The 21,791-nt window shown below is 35.6% G+C and overlaps 1 long non-coding RNA gene across 1 annotated transcript in view; it reads left to right on the top strand.

Moving 5' to 3' along the window:
• LOC141942208 (uncharacterized) overlaps positions 1-17,948 on the top strand; it is a 72,696-nt gene extending 54,748 nt beyond the window's left edge. Inside the window, exon 6 of the long non-coding RNA XR_012628563.1 lies at positions 17,086-17,948. This is a non-coding gene — a long non-coding RNA (uncharacterized LOC141942208). The remainder of the gene's footprint in view (positions 1-17,085) is intronic.
• Positions 17,949-21,791: the final 3,843 nt, after the last annotated feature.

Raw genomic sequence — 21,791 nt, 5'->3', positions numbered from 1 at the left:
GCATTCAAATAGACTAAAGTTCTTTCTTCTGAAGCTTGGGGTTTTTTTGGTTTTGTTTTTTTTCTGAAACAGAAGATGATGGTAGGAAAGATTTATTGGGAAGTTAACAATGCAATGAAATGATAGAATAGTTATAAAATTAGCAAACTCCCTACATTTAATATCTAGGCATACCAACTTTCATGAGATTCTTGTTAGCTGTGAACTTGCATTTTCTATGATAGTCTTACAGAAACATGTTTAAAATATAAAACATTGAAAACATTTTAAAAATAGTGTGTTAGGATTATTTAGCACTTTCTTCTGTGCAAATACTGGTCAAAATTAATAAAAATGTTTGCTCTTAATATGAACAATAAGGGTTTGTAAAAATTGCTGCAAACTGTATGATTGGATGAGCGGGAATTGTTTTTTCCTTAAAATGGCTTTATTTAGATGCGTTTCTTACCAGAAATAGCTCAGTGATAAATGTGCACTGGTATAATCTTAAAGAAGTAGCCACACTTAAATGTTCAGAATTTCCAGAACCTCTTGTAGTATGTGGGAATCATTGATTTTGGGAAACTATTACTCCTGATTTCAATTAACTAGCATTTTGAATGATTAAAAAAATACAATTCTGTCTCATGTAATAGACTGTTTGTGTTTGCCTTCTGGTGTAAGTGTATTTGGTGAAACTCTTAATTTTATTAAGCATTGTGACACAACAACCTGCAGCTCACAAAAGTGGGCTAACTAAGGTGTTTTGAAGCTATCTTTGCACCCTTCGGATTTTGGTTTGCTCCTAGTTGTGAAGTACTCCTCACTGTAATTCAGACAGCTACCTTTACACAAGCACTGTTGGGTCAGCTGAAGACAAGTAATAGAGGGAAGCACTCCAGATAGACCCTGGCTGCTGCTGTCCTTAGAAAATGTTTTCATATGAGACAGCCCCTTAAGACCGACTCCTTTCTGCAGGAGAGTAATTCTCAGATCTGTTTTACTACTTTGAAAGAAGGAACTGAAACATAATAGGTAATATTATTCTTGAGTCCCTTTTGGAATCCAGCCCAACTGCTAGACAGTGAGATAATTACCACAATGAGCTTCACAGCTTAAGTCTGGAAAAAGAAATGATGTGAACCAGCTGTCTTTCTGTGGATATCCCATTGTTCTTATAGAGTGATAGAAGCTGAATAAAGGTCCCTGATTCACTTTTTAGTAGATGTTCCTCTCTCTTGTGGGTTTTTTTCATTTTTCTTACCGACCGCTGAAGCAGAATTCTACTCTTGATCTAAATGCCCCTGAAGTTAATGGAAAAGTACTCTCTGACTTTGGGTTTTGATTTGCACCCCTTGTATTAAGTCCTTTCTGAAAGCATTCTCAGCAGTGCTAGCTGGTAATCTGCAAGCAGTACTATATAGGAACAGAGTCAGTTCAGTTTGGAAATACCTAAATACTCCTATATTCTGAGCATTGTCATTTCTGTAACTTCCATTCTGAATAAGAAAACACTGCAATGTCACATTTTTGGGAGCCAACTGTAAATTCTGCTTTTTCTGCTTTTTTACCATTAACTCTATCAGCTTCCACTACCTCACGTCATTTTGCAAACCAGCCTAAGCTCCAGGAAATGCATGTTTCCTTTAAAGGTGTCTTACCTCAATGTAGAACTTGCCACGTACTTTATATCTGCTGAAACAGTGCTCTGTGAGTAAATACAGGCCTCTAAAACTAAATAATGTTTATGATCTTTAAACAATTTACCTTAATTCAAGGTTTCTAGCTGACAACAGCACCTGATGTATGTGTTGTCTAAAACAGCACTACCTGAAAAGATGAACGGTATTGACAAGCTTTAAATTGGGCTCTTTGGTTTTATGGAATTTTAATTAAAAAAGAATTTGAGTTCCCTGAAGTAGTCACTGGGAAGGCAGATTATATTAGTGACAAATTGTGTGGGTAATTTACAAATACACCTACAAATACCAGACAGACATTTTAAGTGCAAACTGGACTCTTCAGGCTACATTAGTCGAATTTAACTTAACTGACCTTCATCTGTGTTTTTGCATAATGTTGATCTTCTTTTTAGGCTTTAACAGACTTTAACAACCAGACCAGAAAATAAGTGTTTCTGCACATAAATATATGAACAGTTGCTATGGGCTAGCTACAGCTTTGAAAATGAGGTATGTGCTGAATGATAATAGCTCAAATTTCTCTTCTGAGCCTTTCCTTCTTCTTCTGTGCTTACAGAGAGAAAGCATATAGTTTTGAAAAAGAAGCATCCCATTTCCTCCCCAATGCCTGGGATGTAGGAAATGAGCAAAAAGGGGTTTTACCCACTGTCACCTACCTTCTGCTCGTTGTAGCTCAGTCAGCTCATTCACAGAACTGAATGTGCTAATCACATGTACTTGCCCCAAAAGTATGGAAGCAGAATGTGACATCCCCTACAGCCTCTCTGTGCAGCAGAACTGATTCAACTTTATATTCTGTGCAGATGTGAGCCTCAGACTTTGGTGATCTAGGAACCAGTGTCTTTAAGATTTTCTATGTTTTCTCTAAATCAATTTCTGTCAAGAAATGCTCCAAAGTAATTACTTTCAGATAGTCTATTTTGTTCTGTTTGTAATATTAAAACTTTAGGTTAGAATTTGGTTTAGTATCTCTAAGTAAGCAATGGAATGCATGCTGTGGTTAAAAAAAAGCAGATTCAAGAGAGATGAAGAGTAGTAATGTAAATAGTAAGGTAAAAGAAAAAAGAAGTTTTTTGTTTCTTTTTGAAAGTTTACATAACTTTGTCTGGGCATACTTTAGATAGATTGTAACCATGCAACTGTAAAAATAAAACTTACTTTTATCTGCATGTATTATTAGCCATGTGGTGTTGAAACTTCCTTGTCCCCCTCACCTACCATATCACCATGCTAAATTATTTTCAACACATGGCAGCCTAGATCTTCTGAGTATAAATTTTATGTGGCCATTCCAATTTATGCAAACTCCTAAAAAATTATTTCAAAATTAAGTACATGCCTCATTAGTCTGACTTGCAGGAAATGGAGAATTAACAATTATAAATAGAATGCTTTAAATACAGCTTAATTAATTCCATGTGTGAATGCATTAGCTAAATATAGTTCTGCTATTATAAAAATAATACTTTAGATAAGCTAAATGTTTCAGTTTCCCTTTTAAATCAGCATCTTCTTACCTCATCTCTGATGTCTTTGAAGCTGGCCTTCTCTCAATATCTTCATTCAGTGTCATTTCCCTGCTACAGGGTGTAAGGTAGTCATTTGAAAATTGAGCTCACAATTTTTGATTGTACAGTGGGGGCACGTTTTCTCAGTTTGGCTAAATCAGATGTCTTTTGATATATTTGGCTTATCTGAGAAACCAGTCTCATGAGTCTCTCCTCACCCACATCAAGTAACATCCATCCCCTGGTGACCCAGGGTGCGCTTCCTGGCCTTGGATGTTGGGTCTCAGCTCTAGTTTGCAGCTCTAAGACCAGAGACTGTAGTATGTGGAGAACAACACATTGTTTGTATACAAAATAGATAGAATATGCACCAAGTTCTCATTTGGGTGGCTAGGTTCAAGGAAGAGAAAACTCTGAGGTCACTGGTTTTATTACAGAAGTTGTTTCAACTTCAGTGCTTACTACAGGAATTAATGAGGATGCTGGTGTCTTCGAGACACCTTCATCTCGTATAGTTTATTAATGTTTGAAAAGATCTTCCTTGGGATCACAGGTAACATCATCTGTGTGAGAAAAATCTAGGCTTTGTATGAATTTTGTTGTTTTCTCTGCTTCAAGGCAGTAACACTTTTCCTCAAAACCAACAGCTTGTTTTCTGAATTTCAACTTTGATGATTCATTTAGAACATCAAAAATGAACCTCTTGAATTAAAACAGAATTCTCATCCTTGTGCAAACTGATTACAGGTGTCATCAGTTGCCTCTTTCAGCACTGAATCAGTTTGCCAGCTGGCCTTATTCGCAGTTTGAGCCAATTTCTGCTTGGTAGATGTAGATTTAGCTCATGTCAGTGTTTCCTCAATCTGAGGGTATCAACTTGTTCAAGTCCAGTCACAAAATTCTGCTTGTGTTGAATATTTACATAAGCACATGAAAATGTTCTTTTGTGGAACAACTATTATTTCATACAAGTATTTAATCATTTTGATGAAAGCATAAGTGTCATGTAAGAATTCCCTTGTTATATGAAAGAGGAAGAAAATTTACATCAAGGATGGTTGATATGTTGCCATCTAATTCTGTTGGGCCCCGGAAACAGGCCAGATAGGGATGGCTGCTGGAGAAGGAACTGTGTCACAGCCAAGTTTGCTGAACTGACACAAAAGCTTTCATGAATATTTTTATGCTGCAGTGCTTATGTTCAGAACTAAATGCGTGTTTCCATTTGTAAAGATGTGTAGGTAGGATACTTTTTGATGCTGTGGGAGTGCCATTGAAGTCTGACCTCAGAACAGATTTTTTTCATCTCTGATTGCCCTGAATCCCATGGAGCAGGGACTTGAACATGAGCCTTCCACAACTGAGGCAGTTATCTTGGTCATCTGATTACTGAGCATGAAAAAAAACAGGTTTAGGAGCCTGCTACCCCTTCTGAATAGTTACACCTTCTGATTAGGCATTTCCAAATAAAAATAAAGAATATAATTTTTTTTTCATAAATGTGACTGAACATTCTTTGTTATTCATTTTTCTGGTATGTTTCTTTTGTTTCTCTGTTGAGTAGAATGAACATGTCTAGTTGTTAGAATCATTTTGGGGTTTTTTGTTGATGGTTAGTACTGTTCTGGAGTCTGATTACTTTAAAAAGTGCTGCTGAGCCAAACCCCAGTCCTATCCTTTATCCAAAGAGAGAGAAATTGTCAAAGCGATACTTCAGAAGATTTTTTTTTTGGTGCCATGTTTGAATAGCAGTCATGCTTGACATTTGCTTTTGTATCTTAGATTTATACATCAGAGAAAATACATTATCAAAATTCCAAGTACTTCTGAATAGTCTGTTAGTGAATTCTCACCCAAACTTCAATTATCTTCTTAAGTAATAAAATATTACAATATTAAATATTGTATTTGGTTAGTTTTCCCAAATTTCTGCTAGCCATACCGCATTTTTGTATTTTTTTCTGGTTTGTTTTACATCTGTTTTAAACTATATATATTACATATGTCAAGTTATTATAAATAGATTAATAATTTTATATTAAATGTGATTGCACTTTGTTGTTTTATTTATAGTTTGACATACACACAGCTAGATGTGATCATCTTAAGTGATATTTTTAAATAATCAGTGGACAAGCCACAAGCTTGTTTGAAATACAGAGTAGGTCAGTATTGTTGGTATAGATGGAAGGTTTTCTATAGTAATTAATTCGAATAGTAATTAGTTTCTTAATGATAAAAAACTAATGTTTGCAACATGGTTGTTTTCAAATTGCAAAAGGTGTAAAATGGTATTTAAGGTGATCAGTTGCAAAATAAGTAACAGTTACAGTTAAGCGAGCAAAGGTCCAGTAAACAGTCCTAAATTTTAAGATGTCATATATAAAATGAGACTCCTTGCAGGTGTTTTAATAAGCATCTCAGAGATCGCTCTTAATGTTTCTGTTAGAGAATAAGAGAAATTATAAAATTGCTTCAGAATCTTTTTCTGGAGTATACTTAAAACTCAAAAATATGATAATAAAAATAATGTAGGATGTAAAATAAGAATACTTTCAAGGCTATTTAGTTTATCTTCTTACCTGAAGGCAAGATCAGTTATACTTCTCATTTCTGTCAGATGTTTCTCTAACCTGTTCTTAATGACCTCCAGTGTTGGATACTCCATGACTTCACAGATGCATGCTGTCCCAGTACTTTGCTACTGTAGTATTCCTTGCTCTTACTGAAAACCATTACATGTTGTTTATGGACATGAAAATGGACTTTTCTTCCTCTTTACAGCAGACTTTTATGCATTTGAAAACTGTTACTAGGTCTTCCTCAGGCTTCTCTAGACTGAGGAACCTCATTGGGTTAATTTTTCAAAGTAGATCATACTTTCTAGACTTATTATTGTTCTCAGTGATATTCTTTGGTCTTTCTCCAGCTGGCCTGTCTCTTTCTTGAAGGAATGTCTCTGACCACACAGAATTGCATAGAGTAATAGTATTTCTAGCAGATCACATATTTATGAAAAAGTTCTTCACAGGCTGAAAAATAGTTCTATTATTTATCTGCTCATCTAAAACAAATTTAATTAGAATGATTTGGCTTCAGAGACATACCTTTTTTTGTTGTTAATTCAAGGGTTAAATTGGAAAAACAAAACAAAACAAAACACAGAAAACCTGTAGTTCATTAATGTGACAGTTTTATAGGACTGCTTTGAAAACAACTGACTAGAGTACTAAAATTTGCATGTGGCAAAGTAGGGTAAAAAGTATTTTACTTGTGTATTTGAAGGACTTACTTTTGGAGGTGTGATAATGGACATTGTGGAGACAAAACAGTTTGTAGTTTGTGCAGGAAGTAGAAGTTTGAGGTGTCTTATGACATGCTGACTTGTGTGAAAAACACAAGCTGCCTCTGTTCTGAGATTTATCTTATGTTGCTTAATACAAGACCATATGTTCCTTCTCCCCTTGTTCTTCCAGTGATCACCCAGCCTTGCAGGGCTAAAGGTTAGGTTGGGATTTTTGACATGCACCTAAAAGGACATGTCATATCCTTATCAGGTAAGTTCCTGTAAGTATAACAGAAATGAGGTCTTAAAAGGTGTTCACAGCTTTGCAGGCACACAAAAAAACAAGCAACTAAACTGAAACTTTATTCCTTATAAAGGTTTCTCCTAATAAAATATACAATGTAGAATTCAGTCAACAGAATTTCCCCGCTGATCTTCATAAGTATATCAAGTTTAGCACATGCATGCTACTAGTGTTGCTCTACTTTCAGTATCAGAGCTAGCTGCTATGCAGCCATATCATTTATATCATATCGATGCAGATACTCATTTTCAAAGTCTCATCCATGTAATTATTTGGATGTATTTATTCTTTTGTGTGATTGTTTTTTGGTTTTGGGTTTTGTTTTTATTTTCTTTTTTTTTTGATCTGTTTTATAACAGTGCAGTAGGAAAGCTTTTGCTTGTTTTAACTTGTCTCCAGATGCTGTTAATGGAGTATTTATAACAATCTTTAAGGTTTATCTATTAAAAAATCTTCAGAAATCTTAATTAAGTAGCTGGCATATTAGAAAATTGCACAGATGTGTAGTATCAGGTTATTACTTGTATTTATATTCACCTTTTTAAATACAAAAGAAGCAGAGACACTACCAACATGATTTCCAGGAAGGATATAGCTCAGTTTACATGTGTGTATACAGATATACGCAGAAAGTGAATTGCATACTTACACTGATAGGCCGAAACTTTAATTCAGTATTCTGGAATAGGGAATATATCTGTCTCTGTGTAGATTGATCCAAATTGAGCCAATTTATAAATCATCAGATATACATCTCATGTGAAAGAGGTGGAGGATCTCAGAGTGGTAAAACACTGGCACAGGTTGCCCAGAGAGGTGCTAGATACCCTGTCTCTGGAAACATTCAAGGCCAGCTTGGATGGGGCTCTGAACAACCTGATCTAGCTGAAGATGTCATTGCTCACTGCAGGGAGGTTGGACTAGATGACCTTTAATGCTCTCTTCCAACCCAAACTGTTCTATGATTCTAAAATCTAAAGGAAAATGGCAGAATTCTGAAGGGATTTCAACAGAAAACAAAGGTTTAGTTTACTAAAGAAAAGGATGGAATGGAAATCAGGAACAAAAATCACGAGAGTTTTGGGAGTTTTAATGAAGATGGCATATTAGCAATATTACTTGTCTATGACACTTCAACATAATTGGGAAATAAGATCTCTGCTAATTTTGCAATGATAGCAAGTCATCCATGTGCAGAAGCCAAAGGATAGAGAAAATTATTTGGAGATGTCTCTGGTTCAGAGGTAAACCTGGAAATCTTGATGTAGAGATGTCAGTTGAATTTAGGTGGGCAGATGAGATTACGGAACATAAGGTGTGACAAAGAAAAAAAGTGCTCAAAGATTGAGCCTAATGAGATGTCTTACTGAAAACTAGAGGGGCAACGAGATGGGTTCTGCAAAGGATGAGTTAAAAGAACAGTTAGGGCCATAGACAGAAAAAAAGCAAAAGGTGTGGTGAGAAAAGTCAGGCTGGTAAAAGAAAAAATGAAAAGAAATATAAGGTAGAAACATGTTAAGGGTGACTGACAGGTCAGAGAGTATGAAAATCTAGTAATGGATCAGAGACTGGAAAGGAGAAGGTTGTTGCAGACTGTCAAGAGGAGTTTCTATTAACAGCTGGATTTTGTGGTGTTGAGGGAAAGGTACCTCAGGCAGTTTCTGTAAACAATGAGCTTAGAGGTGAGAGGGAGAAGAGTGATATTTAGTCCATGAAGAAGGGTTGAGGTTGAGACATTAGTATTTCCATCCAAAAAGGCCAGCTAAATCATACAGTGTTGGTGAGGAGTCTCAGATTTTAGGAGAAAAGCTAATTCTGGTGTACAGGTTCATCTTCAAATTGCATTTTAGTCCAAACAGAATGAGGAGTTTATATCAAGGTTACAAAATATGGCTGGAGGAGTATAGAGGTGGGGTGCATTCACCGATTTGCTTTAGTATTCATGAGACTTTGCCACGTTATCAACTTCACTCCAGTACAATACATAAGGGAAGATGATGCATAGAACTTTATTTCAAAGGAAGAGTTTGAGGCTAAAATTGTTGAGTCCTGTAATCCATGGACATGCATTTTATGTAAGTGTTACAAATATATTAAATACATTTAACAACTAAAATGATTTGACTCTAAAGGAATGGCTAGGATAACATGCCAGTGTTTCTGCATGAAACATGTTTGTATCTTTCAAATGAATGTCTGATCTACTGTGAAAATGATTTTTTTTTGTTTAAAAACTCTCTGTAGCCAGTCTGATATTTCTATTTAGTCATACATACTAGTTATTAAAAAGATACTAAAAGTGTGTTAATGATTGATTTTGATGTTTTCAAATTTTACTACGGAAAGTTTCAGTTTTCATTGGGTGTCTGAAAGTAAAAAAGAATTCTTCCCACTGAAGTACTGTGTGACCTGCAGCTAAGAATGTAAATGCTCTGTTGTTTAGTTTATCCATACATACATGTGAGTTGAGCAGTATTTAGTGTAAGTAATGAAGAAACTGGTAAAGTAGTAGCCTCAAAATTGATCATGGTGCAATTGTTGTCAAAACTCTGGAATTAATTTCTTCCTGCAGCCCTGTTTCTTAGTGATAGATTCTTTTTTCTTATTTTTTTTCTTATACAGTTCTTAGATATCCAACTAGACTTATGGAGAACTGTCATTATTCTCCTTCATTATCTTGACTTTTCAATTAAGGTAGTAGGTGGTAAGGACATTCTATCATATCTGGACAATTATTTTCTTTTAGCCAGATCACATTAATCTCTCAAGTTTTCTTGATATAATTTAGTAACATGTGATTAGAGAAGTAAAATGCCAGAGCTATCTTTGTCCTTTTAGCAGATACTACATATTAAAAGAAAGCCCTCCTGTTAAATGAATTTTTATAATGTAAGCTGGGCATGAATTCAAAAACACTATTCCACTTGGAACACAAATGTGATAGACTGAAATAACAAAATTAGAGTGGACAATAAATAAAACTCTAGGGGTGCACTTTTACTGCCTTAGCAAAATTAATTCCTTATAATCATGGAAATTATCACAGTATCACTAATGGAAGAATTTTTCTGGGAAACAGACCAGACTGTCTCATTCCAGCAAATTCAGGCATTATCCATTAGAGTTCAATCAATGTCATTCTTTTATCTGTTGCATATTGTCATATACGGTTGTGATGAAAGGATTAGATAACAATAGCAAACCCCAAAAAGACACCTCCAGAGCAAATCCTTCTCAGTTTATTCATGCCACTGAAGAATGGCACTACTCTTTTGAACAGATGTGTAGGATTTAATGTTAAATTCCTTACCCAAAGAACAGCACATTAAAAAAAAATTAAAAGAGGATTAATATTGGTTGCTTTATGCATAATAACAACTTTTCTAGTGAATTACATCGAAACAATTTTGGCCTTTCTGCACTCTTAGCAGAAGAAAATTGTAGCTGAGTACAGGACAAGAACAAGAGAGGCAGAAGTTAAAGCAAGAACTGATGTAAATAGACATCCAAGCATAATTTCCTGATCAGTCTAAGATTTAGGTGTGTTGAAATTCTGTTTGATAGTTAATTTTAGAGCTCTTAGTTAAGAGGACACTCCCATGCCTTTAAATACTTCTATTTGCGAAAGGGGATGCTTAAACTTATGTGATTCTATTTGAAACAGTGGAGCTTCATGATGCTAGAAGGGTCATTTGCTACATTTGCTGTTGTATATTGTTCCAAAATCAGAGTCCATATGGATTCAAATTTTTGGCAAGTCTATTTGAGAAATGACCAACACATTGAAATATATATTTAAGTCTCTTACATCTGAACAATTGGTTTGTGAATCCCAGAGGGCATATGTGGGCATAAAGAGGTGCATTTCCACTAACTTCCTGACACCTAATCTGAATTTCTGTAATGTTCCTGATAAATCATGTCAAGTAAAAAATTTCCTGAAATTGTTTCTCTTATTTCAGCACTAATCTATACCATATATTGAAATAAAATGGTGCTCTATTTTTAGATCCTGCATCCAAACATCTGCTATTTCTTGATTTCAGGATTTGGATGCTAATGGCAAAACATTAAAAATAGAAGTCCTTAAAAATGAATTTATTTTCTTTTTGATTTTGCTTATGACTTTTATACTACATTATTTAGGAAAAAAAAAAAAAGTCCTCTTCTGTTGTCTGTATTTCAAAACAGCTTTGACTTTGTGCAGTAAAGTGCTAGATATTTGAACTTATCTATGAGATATATGAACCCCCATTGCTTGTTTCTAATGCTTTTCAAATGTATAAAGCATGCCTAACATCTGATTAATCTACATTTGCATTAGTATTTTCATTAAAGCTATGTTATAATTCAACATGTTATCTCATGGATCTGTAAAAGTTTGCTTGCAGAAATTATATATTGATGATTGTGATGATTGTAGCATGTGCAATTCAAAGAACTCTGGAAAAAATATAATATGCCAAGTTTTCTTAGATACTGTCTCCACACAGAACTGATTGTTGGTAGCCAAAAGCCCTACATGTACCTCTTGAATGGTCTCACTTTCAACATTTGGAGGAGTCATGGTTTCTGCGATCATTAAGTCTCATAGTACTACAGTTTCCTTTTAGAACCTAGTCTTTTTAATTACTGACCACAGTGTTTAGACAGTAGGTACTTAAATCCAGGAGTCTGGGTTGAACAATTTTGGTTTTGGTTTTTAATGTGAGAGAAGTGCATTTTAAGCTTTCCCTTAATTTGCCTTATCCGAGTTAACTGTGGCTAGACATTTTCTTGAAATTTCCCTGGAGAGCATGCATACAAAGCATCTTGTAAAATTTAATTTTAATAGCTATATAATCCTAATAATACTGGTCAGGAGAAATGTTGTATAACATCCCACAGAGAACCTTTTTGTAAATTGTTTAAGAATGATTGTAGACATACACACAACTAATTAACCATGCCTATTTGAACTGCAAGAAATAGATCAGGATGTATCTCATCGTTTCCCATCCCTTTCCCTTGTTTTCAGAAATAATAGACAAAATACTATTGGTGATGTCCACTGATACTAAATTGCTCTATTTTTCAGCTAAAAATGGAAATTTGGAGAACTAATTTCAATTGCTTTATTTCCTGTATTATTCACTCTGTAGGGCTCTTTTCATCTGTGTAGTTGGGAACTGTCAGTGCTAGGTTAATGGTTGGACTAGATGATCTTCAAGGTCTTTTCCAACCTAGATGATTCTGTGAGTCTGTGATTCTGAGCACTGCATTCGTACTGAGTCTTGATAATGACTGTGCTAGCAGGGTTTCCATAGCACTTTTGTTTATTTCCCCCCATGTTGGCATCTGCGAACTCTCAAATACACTAAAAAACCCCAAAACCCCAAACCCCCCAAAAGCCAAAGAACAAAACCACAAAAAACCCCAACAACCACCGCAAATACAATAAATGATGTTCAAAATCTGTAATTCTATTAATTCCTCTCTGATGATCATTAATTTCATGATCTGGTCTGTGTAAAATCTCAGACTGGAATCAAGTTCTGAAGTCCTGTCTAGGTGCTAGCAACAAATCCTTACTACTTTGCAGAATCTGACTTTTGGCTCAGTCTTCTTTGTTAAGATGCAATTTGTACTAGAATCATGTCTAGTTTCTTGTGTTGCCAGTGGGGTTTTATTAATCACCTGCTTTATTCAGGATTGGGATGGTCAGGAATTGATTAATAACATACAAAATATATCATCTTTGAGTCTGTGTGAAGTAATCCCCACCAGCTACATTTTAGAATATGAGCTGGTATTGTTAAATCCTGTTTAAAATTAAGACCTTCCAACTAGTCTGCAATCCTACCCAAAATAGATGCCAACTCAGTTGAAACAAACTTCATAGCTAAGGGGAAATGACATACCTGTGCTACTCTAAAAATCACAAATTACATGCAGCTACTTAAAAACCATGAAATGTGCTGATTCTGACTTTAAAAGGGTATAAAGTTAAACACCTTTCATGATAAACAAATATTGATGAAGGGAAACTACTATTTGAAATTTTGACTGAAGCCAAAATTTAAGATGCTATGTAAGACTCATGTTTCAAATAAGTACGAGTTTCAAACCAACTACTCTTGTTACATGTGCCTGATTGACACAGGTTTTTTTTCTCTGCATCAAGAGAGCTTGAAATCTCAGTAATGCATCTATTGATTAAAATAGCCTTTTGAAAACAAAGTCAGTAAAGCACAAATTGCTTTACTCGACCTGTAGTAGAAAGGGCCTTTCTAATAGTGTGTTAGTTGCGGCATCTCTGCAGCCTTAGTAGCTGAACTTGCAGCCTACATTTTTACTTCTACAAAAAATTAATTCAGGGTGTTTTGCACCCAGAAGCCAAAAGGCATGGTATCACACAAGTTCATGGAGCTGAACTCTCTTAACCTCTCAAACACGATGTCTGCATTGAAGCTGCCTAAGGGGAACAGTCCCTCGACTCTGCTAATGCCCCACTTGTGCTCAGGAACTGTTTTGGAAAGTGCTAATTGGTAGGGGTCAAAATCAGGCCGTGGACATTACCCCAGCGTAATAGAAGAGGTGATGGTGTGCCAGGGTCTCTGCCCAAGCCCCTGCCCTGGCAGTGTTTAGTTTCCAACACAGGGACAGCTATAGCGAAGAAAGGAAAATGTTCCTCCTTGGATTGTAACTCTAAAGCTTTATTTTCCCTTGATCATAATGATGTTTCTCACCATTAAATGAACTCCTTTTCATGCATTTTCTCACTCTGGAGTCACTGGTGGGGAAAAAAAAAAAATAAAGGTTCTTGTGATGTTTATTCTTTCTTCTGTGAAACAGAAAATAACACCACCCAGCTGACTTCAAGAAGTTCATTAAGCCATACAGCCAAGCACTTTTCACAAGGGAAGGAGAAATCTTGATACTTATGTTTCAACAGACTTTTTAGCATGGTTTCCTAGGGAAACTAAACCTATGCAATCACATGGGAAATGGCAGAGGAGATGGAGAAAATGAAGGGAGGGCAGGGGAGATGGAGGAAGGGAAGGAGTCTGTTTGTGGGACCTAGCTGTTGTCTTTCCCCCTCTGTCAGCTGATAGCTTTAGAAACTGTTAGCTGCCTTCAGACAGATTTGATAAAGGCTACAATGACTCTTGAGTAGAGAAAAGACATTGTTCCCATTCAGACATGTCCTAGCTAAAAGAGAAGTTGCAGCTCATGCCTTTTTAGATTAAACAACCACCTCCACCCACTTCTAAGAGAGATACCTTTTCATTCTTTAATGGTTGGAAAGACATTGGCCAGACCTTCTTTGACATAAGCAACCAGCAGACTAAACTCATAAGAAAGGAGACTTCATTAATTCATGTGTTAGCAGAACTGCTTCTTTTGCTCTTTTATATTTTTTTCCATAGGAACTTCAACAAAACCTATATGAACATGAAAAAAATCAGTTTTGCTGAAATAGCTTTCTCAAATGAAAAACCTTCAACTGTTATACTATACACAGACATGTACATGTGCACACAGACATGTACTTTTTTTTCTGTAAAACATATACACACACATACACATAACAGGTTTGTTTTTTTTTTTTTTTCTGTGAAGAAACTGTCATAGTTTAAAGTTACATAATAATCTCTTTATTTTCTTGCTAGGGTTTTCTTTCTCCATCTGATAGATTGGCATTTTACAAGGTGGTTAAGATAGCCTAGCTTTTGAAGACATTTTGAATTGTCTGGTCTGACAGACTTCAGATGAAGGTAGAATTATTTTTGTGATAATCAATTGTTGTGCTGAGACACAGCTGAAATTCAATCCAGTTGTCTGAAAGTCCAAGTCACTATAGACTCTCTTGTTGATTCTAAACACATCACATTCAGAACAGCTTTTTCTTCTCATAAATCTACATACTTTTATAAGCAAAGGAAGAGAAAAATAACCAAGTTTAAAACCAATAGTGTTGGAAGTATCCTGACTTCTCCTCAGACTAGATCCAAATTCAGTAATGTAGATGGCATTTCTTGAAAATAGATAGTGTCCAGATGCAATACTATATACCACAGCTACTCTGCTGTATTTTTATAAACACTACATTGTTGTTTAAACTACAAAGATATGTAGGAATGGAAAAGAAGGGTAAACTTCCCAGCCTATGAATCTCTGTTCTATCCTTGCTAAGAAGAAAAACAGAATAACATATGAATCTCATATATCAGTAAATCTATTTTTCTTCTAAGTAGTAGTCCCAACAATATATGTGACTTCTGTCAGAAAAAAAGTTAATGTTGTTTTCTTTATCTTCTGAAGTTATCAGTCTAGTAGAAGTAGAAAATATTTTTGCAAAATAGCTTTGAATAAGTCATGAACCTCTGAGAGAATGAAAAATGACAAACATTAGTTACATTAATTGTGTAGATGACTGGGTAGATGGATCTGCATACATATAAAAGTTCATAATGCAGCAGAGATACTGCAAATGTTTCTCTGACTCATTGATAGCACTGAAGCTGTGTCTCAAATTGAACATAAAAACAAGAGCATTTTAAATAGAAAAATGAAAATATTGAAGCATTTACAAACATCTATTGAATCTAGTTTGTGATACAAATTATGCCTTTTTGTTTGATTGAAGTCTTACATGCTCTGTGTCATTTCATTTTGCCCTGCTGTAAAGAAGGATGGTGAGAAAACACTAAAATGAGTCTATGAACTTTTGGAATAGCAGAATTATGTGGATTTTAGGACCCACATGCATGTTGGCAAGTATTATGCGGTTGCATAGATCCCTTATACTAAAGTTACAAGTGAAGGAAAAAATAAGCAAGGGTAAAAAAGTCCCTCTCTTACAGACAAAAGACATAGGTAACTTTTTTGTTATACTAAAATAGGAGAAGATCTCTTGAAGCAACTGAGTTCTCAGGAAGATTCCAATTTTTAAAATCATGAGCTAAAATTAGGAGGGACACTTGTGTGTTTTTTTCCTAGATGTCAATATGCAATTCCTTGTTTGTTTAAATGAATAAATGGACATGAATCACTCTGACATTTAGAATCTATATTCAGAGCAGAATAGTGCTTAGTAAAGGAAGCCCGAGGCCATGCATTAAACAAAGGGAAGAAAAATAAATGCTGACTGGCTGCCCATTTGTCTGAACATTGACCAATCTGTGTAGAGTTAAGCAGAAGTACTCTTAAGACAGTTTGTCTTCAGGCAGTTAAATTTGTATTTAGAGCAGATGCACTTGGGTAGCATGGTCTGCCTGCATTTTGCATTTCCCAGTGTTCTAGTGTTTATGTTTGCTTTGTGTTTCATACCTAATTAATGAGTGTTAAGGGAAAAGGCTTGGGATAGGGAATTTGCTTGTGATACTTCATTGCAGTCTATTATTAATTCTGTACTTCAAAAGAATTTGATCTTACACATCACAAGGGAAAAGGGACACGGTGCACCTCTGTCTTGTGAGAGACTTCTTTGCGAGGAGAGGTTTAGCTGAAGAATATAGTGCTAGTGCAAATTTACTGGCAGTGTAAAGACTGTGAGTCTTCTCCTGCTAGCAACTGCCATGTTGACACCTATTTTAAAGCGCTGTGATGTGGTGAGGGTGCACGGGGTGCTCCTTCCTGCCTGCTAGATTGTGACTGCTGCCACTACCGAGTCCTCGTGCAAAGTGTTCAGAGAAAGAGCAAAGCTGTGAGGTGGTACAAGGAAGAGCAGGTCAGTCCCTCTTTGGGGGTCTCTGCCAGGACTGTATGGCTTTTGCTGCCAAGTGAAACACACAAAATCCTTATGCTTTTGAGCACTTCCTTTGTGCTCCACGTATTTTTGAAACTTCGGAATACTTGAAGGAAAAGTCACTTCAAGAAGTCTTTATGGTCTCTGTGACTAACAGATGAGTTTGCTGACCTTTGTCCATACAGTAGAATTCATCGAATGCTGGTTTTATGATGGAATTATGAGTAAGGCCATACATACCATACTATAAAATAGGGGTCATAGTTTTTATCCATCATCATCCAAATTTCTTCCAGAGCTGGAAAAGATATTTTCACAGCAGTACATCCCTGTGCTTGAGATAATAAATGCCTGCTAGTGTGATATGAGAAATACGATGTATTCTTTCTGCACTGTGTTGTACCAGATGGGTAGATAGTAGAATGGGAATGGTATCTAGGATCTCTGCACTGTATAGGGTAGACAAGTCCTTAATTTATCAATATTGTTACTGATTTTCTTCAAGGATCTAAATTTCTCAAATACATTGACAAATGTAACAAGAAAATGATAATGCTAATATCTGTCATTTTCAGATGCAATGCTTCCCAGATGCTGTAAGAATGCAAGACCTGTTTGTTTGATAAATACCTGGCACCATGGCTAAGATGTTGGCAGATCGCCCATAAGTAACTGAGGAATGTCTTCAGGGTTTTCTTAGTGCTGCTGGGTAACTGCTCATTGTGAGGTTCAAACCTAAAACTTGGAGTATATAGCAACATGCAGAGATCACAGTTATCTCTACAATTCATGGACTTCAGAGCCTGCGCCGTTTTGGGATGCAAAGTCATGTGGAGTACATCATTCTACTGTTAAAATATAGTGCATCGAGATGATCTCTTACATGGCTAGTGAAATATATATACATATCACAGTCTAATCACACTTATAGGCATCTAAGAATGACTAACCTTACTTTAAAAGCACACTGATGATTTTTTTTAGTTTTCTACTGTTTTCCATCTTCTTTCTTATGCATGACACAGCATGATTTATAAGAATTGGTATGTCTACTAGTGATATGTAATAACATGCCATTCAGCAAGGAGAAAGAAGTTTCGTCTTGTTAATATTCCATATTTCATTTGGTTGACTCAGTGAACCTTAACATGTGTATTCATGAGACCATGCCTGTAGATTAATGTGGAAGTGGAATTACCAACAAAACCCAATACAGAAGGTTAAAAATGATCCATAAAAGGTTTCAAATTCTTCATTTCTGTGACAAGAATTATAACTAAAACAGAAAGAACTATAACTAGACTGGAAAATGGCACCAGGTAAATTAAGTGTAATGACACTGACTGTAACAATGGAGAAGAAAGGTAGAAATCCTAGCTATTTTGAGAACTTCAAGGTCATAATATTTTAGTTGCTCTCAGATGTTGCAGCATGGAGAATTAAATAATTGTACCAGAGCTACATATACATTAGTTAATCTTATATGATTTTTCCATTAAGGTTCCAATTCTTATTATTAGAATTGCACTTCTAAAATACATTTTTTTTTCTATTCATTTCCTTTTTAAGACTATCATGTAAATAATTTACATTGAACAATAAGAATTAACTTTCATTCTTTCTTGCTCTGTCTTCATTTGAATGACAAAAATCATAACCAAAGTAGAAAATAGTGCAGATTTAATCCCTTCTTATGTCACAAATCATAAAAAGAAAAAGTAAGGCAACAATTTATATTTTTGACATGCCTAAATTACTCATAAGAGTTACTAGCTCTTTTCTTCTGTCAAATTCTTGTTTGAATCTCACAGTGGTTTAAAAGTAATTCATGTGCAAAGCATTGTATCAGGCATACAAGATGGTATCTAATTATTCCATTCAGAGAAATTTTAAAGCTGCGAATTTTAGGACTTCAAATATGCCACATGTTATGGTCTGGCTGCAGGGTATATAAAAAATTTTGAAGATACTAATTTTATAAGTCCAGGTTTTCCAACACAAAAATTTTGCAGCTTACATGGATTAAAATCCTGTTAAATATATAGGACTTCTCACACAGAGGCATAGGAGATTTTTTGCTATGTGCCAATTAGAAACAGGAAATTTATTAAACCATAACTCTAGCTTGAGTTAAAGTAGCATAGAATACAGATTTTAAAAACTTTATATTAAAATGTTTACATTCTTCACCTCTGTCCTGGTTTAACCAGGATAGGGTTAAGTTTCCCCAGCAGTGGGGGGGAGCTCTAGCCGGGTTATTCAGATACCATGCGGACATCACATCCTGGCAGGTCACATTTTCCTGGCGCGGAGCGCGGTGCACTCGTGGTTTTGTACATCGTGGTTCTCACTGCTGTATTTGGTAGCTATTTTGCTCTGTTCATTGCTATCACTATTACTGTTATTGTTGTTGTTTGTTGTGTTGCTATTGCATTGTTGTATTAAACCTTTCCTTATTTCAGTCTTGGGGCTTTGTATTTCACTCCCTGTGTGGGGGAGGGGTAGCGGCCGTGTGGTCTCAGACCCCGGCAGGGGCTAAACCACCACAACCTCAGACTGCAGAAAGCATCTATTAGATTTATCTTGAACTATGTCATTGTAGTCAATTTCACATCACTCAGTTTTACATGCTTTAACCGCTAGCTGCTTACTGCACCTAATTATTATGTCATGGCAATTATATTTTTATTAGGGAATGTTTCCTGGGGGATGTCCTTGCAGGAAAAAAAAAAAAAAAAGAGTAATTTCAACCCTATGTGACACAGGATTGTAAGCTTCCTGTAGGTGAAAGTTATGCCAACAGTGATGAGGATGCTTTCTCTACTACTTGGTAGAGGTCAAGAAATTAGAAGAGTTGTTGTGATGCTGGATAAGCCTACTCAGAAAAAGTAGATGTGAGTACAGCCTGTTTTAACATGTGAAGTACAAGAGCAGAAATCCTGCAGCATCCTGGGAGCTCTTACTTAGGTAAGTCAGCAAGGTCCTGCTACCATGCACATGCCAACACATGCTATATAGATCTACTTTCTACTGTATGTGTAACCAAGTCAAAGAAAGTCTTCTCTTCTGATGCTTTGTCTTGAATCAAACAGTAGTAGAAGCTACTGGCTACAGTGGCAGCTGAGCTAGTCCCAGGCATGGCTGGGGACACTGTCCAACCTTCACGTCCATGGAAAACAGGAGGGCTCCGCAGGAGAAAGGGTCCTGCTATTGTCATAAGGAAGAAGATAGACCAGATCATGTATACATTGCTCAATAACTTAACATTAGTGCTTCTCATACAGTTTGAAATATTCTTGTTTACTGACTTGGAAAACTCAAACTGCTAGAGCTATTGTATTTTTTTTTAGTCTCATAGAGGAAGTTGTTGTCTAGTTTTTATTTTCTTGCTGTTGAATTATCCTCTGCTGTTACAGAGCAGCATGCCAAGCAGGGCTTCTCTTGCCCGCCACTTTTGTTCAACAGGTGATTCTTATGAACAATGATTGTCAATAAGCCTTCTCTTAAAGTGTGTACTAGTTTCCCAACAGCTAATGTTGCAACTGATTTAATGTGTAATATATAAAATTTGAGGTCAAGTTTCTCAGGAGTTCTTTAACTTGTCACCAACTTGAAAATTGTTCATTTTCTTCTAGGCTGAAAACATCTTCTTAATCAGTTGTATCAATCCAGTGCAATACAATATTAACAAACAAACACAACTAAGAGAAATTAACAGATAAATGAGTGCTGTTACATTTTGTTCAACTCTTCAGACTGGAAGAATGTATGATAATGTTTTATGTCCAAAGAATGCCAAGTGCTAGCAGTCCTGGCTGTAAAATGTGAAGGAAATGTTGGGTTTCCACAGTCATAAACCAGCTAAGAAATTGCTACAGTGGCACTAAGAAAAGGGATGAAATCTTGACTTCATAAAGTTGATAAAAATTATGCTTCTAAGTTCAGTGGAGGCAGAATTTCTCTATTTTGCCTTGTATCTCTTTAATCCTAGTTTCTCCATGAGTACTATTTTCAGTGGAACCTTTTTTTGCATTTTCAGGAACATGCAGAAGGTATGGATCCTAGCCATTTTTAGGTCAGTTAAATCCTAAAAATGGTGTCGGAGATAACAGAGAGAGAACAGAATTATGAAACCAGGCTTTGGTAGTTCATGTCATGTCAGAAATGCCATGAGTATTCAGGGGGTGGAAATACAAAATAATTAAAATAAAATACATAGATTATGGGAAGGGAGATAGATCAGCAATAAGAGTAGTCTTAATTCTGGAATTGCTTGCTATTTTTATGGTTCAGTGCTTCATCTCAAACCATGATTCTGCCTTTATATGATATAAAAATGATATGTACTTGCATATATGTTGCTCACAGTGACTTTGTATTAAATATGTTTAATTGTCAGAAACAAAAAGAGAAGAAAAGGTGTTAGCAAATCTTTGGAAGCTTTATCTGTAGTCTAAAAGACAAAGTTATGCCTTTTCTGGTTTGTGCCTCATCAGTCTTGAAGATTTTGCAGAGAGAGCTCAGTTTATATCAGTGCTGGTAAGCCAAAATTGAAACCAGCTCACTTTTCTAGGACTCTATTAGCTTTGCAGTGCTAGCAGGACTTAAAATGAATAACCATTTATTTTAGTTACTAGAGAAATCAACCATGTCTATGAATCTACACAGGTAGTAGTTAAGTTATATAAAAAGGCATTCCATTTACAGTAGAGATGTGCTTTAATGCTGAATGAATGCTGCTCTGGGGTTGTTGGCTCTTACTTCTCTGTTTCTGTACATACATACATTCATCATAGGGACAAGATGGACCATGGGACTCCTTCACTTCAGAGTTTGTCAGTGCACTGATTGTTGCTTAACTTGGAGATGTATGCATAATGGTACCTACCGGCAGTATTTACAAAGTTCCCATTGCCAAATGTTTCTTCTCATACTTACTTAAATTACCTTATTTAAAGCATATGCTTTGCAGCCATGGGAAACTCTAGATTAACAACTGTGGTTTTAATCAAAAATATCTTGAACTTATTCAGTTTCTCCAATGTATATAGTCTGTTGTTCATATTACAAGCAAATATTTGAGGATGTCTAAATTACAATCTGTAATATTTAGTCAAGGATATTAAGAAAGTAATATTAAATTAGAAATGTGCTGCTCCAATATTAAACTCTTATTTCAGTGAGGTTTTTCAGTGATTACTGTAGTTGTCATCCACTATCTCCCTGTCTTGTATATATATTACCAGACTGCATTTTAATACAACAGGCCAATGAATTCCAT

The sequence above is a fragment of the Strix uralensis genome, chromosome 4 (genome assembly GCF_047716275.1).
Source record: "Strix uralensis isolate ZFMK-TIS-50842 chromosome 4, bStrUra1, whole genome shotgun sequence".
In the NCBI taxonomy this organism is placed as follows: domain Eukaryota; kingdom Metazoa; phylum Chordata; class Aves; order Strigiformes; family Strigidae; genus Strix; species Strix uralensis.
The sequence above is the reverse complement of the archived record's forward strand: the minus strand, read 5'-3'. Positions and strand labels throughout refer to the sequence as shown.